We start from the raw sequence: 1,543 nt of genomic DNA, 5'->3' as shown, positions 1-1,543 counted from the left end.
GTGGAGGGAAGTAGTAATGATACAATCACACTGAATGGACTGAGAGAACTAACAACTTATAACATCACAGTCAGAGCCTATCAACAATTACTGGGACCTGCTAGTACAATCAGTGTACATACCTCAGGTATTGCTACTGGACCTTTTAATGTACTTGTAACATTGTTGATGTATTTCTAGTTATTAATTCAATCAATTGGGCACTAGTCTCACCCATTACACAACTCAATAACACTCAATATCGCTTTGATTGTATCACAACTACTGATATAAATCCTTCAACTGATGTTTACTGGTTAGTGAACGGAGTGATAAAAAGTAACTCAATGTATACAACAATTGATGTCCTGACATACAACAATACACTACTGGTATATCCTGATCCAATGGGAGTGTCAGTTAATGCTACGTGTATAGCAATGATTGGAGGAGTCAACTACAGTCTCTATGTGATATTACATGGTATTATTATACTTTAATCAATAGTAGATACCTCTGTCTCTTTTCTAGCTCCTAGTAGTCCTCCAAATAATGTGAGAGGCTTTATATTAAATGTTACTAGTATCAAAGTGAACTGGACCACTTCATTGGACACTGGATATGTGATTGAGTATACTAATGGAGGTGTAGCCAGGAATTTAGTATCTACTAGTGAAGCTAAATTTGTACTTAGTCTAACAGATCTTTCACCAATGAGTACCTATACTATCAGTGTGTACTCATATATAGATCTTCCTTCAGTTAATAGTACAGTAACGGTGCTAAAATTTGATGGTGAGCTATAAGTATCATTGAAAGAATGTAACTGATATTTGTTCTATAGTTCCTAGTCCAGTAACTAGTCTCTCAGTATCTAATGTCTCAACCACTAGTATTACAGTGAACTGGACTATTCCTAGTAGTGAAAACTATGTAACATACTACACCATCTCCTATACTCCATCTTGTCCCCAGTTATCATCAGTGAATGAGACAGTCTCTGTTGCTCCTCATCAGTCCACTACAACATACAGTTACACATTAATAGGTCTGTACAGTGGTACGAACTATACCATCACAGTGAGAGCTGGTAATGTACTAGGAGCATCAAATTCAAGTATCATATCAGCTAAGACATCATTATCAAGTAAGAATATATTGCTATTAGTTTGACAATATTTCTTTATATAACCTCATCTCCCTGTATACCCTCATCTCTTCATGTTAATCCAAACACTAATAGAATCATGTGGAATGAGATCAATTGTTTGCAACTCAATGGTAGATTCTAATGAAAGTGGTGCTGCTATTGGACTTGCAATTACTGTAGCTTTATTGATGATTCTATTAACTATTAGTCTTGTTGTCCATGTCTACTGTTTCATAAAGTACAAAAACAATTTGTTTGAAAATTATATTAATTTATAACTCATTTCTATAGATTAATGTACCCCACTATTATTGCAACACAAAGAAATAAATCCACTGCTAAAGATGAAAATAAGTTAGTGCTTTTAATAATGGTGATATTATGATTTTGTATGACACAGAATTATTGAAGACA

General features: G+C 34.2%; 1 long non-coding RNA gene across 1 annotated transcript; it reads left to right on the top strand.

Moving 5' to 3' along the window:
- The first annotated feature begins 1,033 nt into the window (after positions 1 to 1,033).
- LOC109583525 (uncharacterized) lies at positions 1,034 to 1,543 on the top strand. Its single transcript, XR_002185564.1, has 4 exons — positions 1,034 to 1,126; positions 1,223 to 1,367; positions 1,421 to 1,483; positions 1,530 to 1,543. It is a non-coding gene; the product is annotated as an uncharacterized LOC109583525 (long non-coding RNA).

The sequence above is a fragment of the Amphimedon queenslandica genome, unplaced genomic scaffold (assembly GCF_000090795.2).
Source record: "Amphimedon queenslandica unplaced genomic scaffold, v1.1 AMPQUscaffold_13301, whole genome shotgun sequence".
Taxonomy (NCBI): Eukaryota; Metazoa; Porifera; class Demospongiae; order Haplosclerida; family Niphatidae; genus Amphimedon; species Amphimedon queenslandica.
The sequence above is the reverse complement of the archived record's forward strand: the minus strand, read 5'-3'. Positions and strand labels throughout refer to the sequence as shown.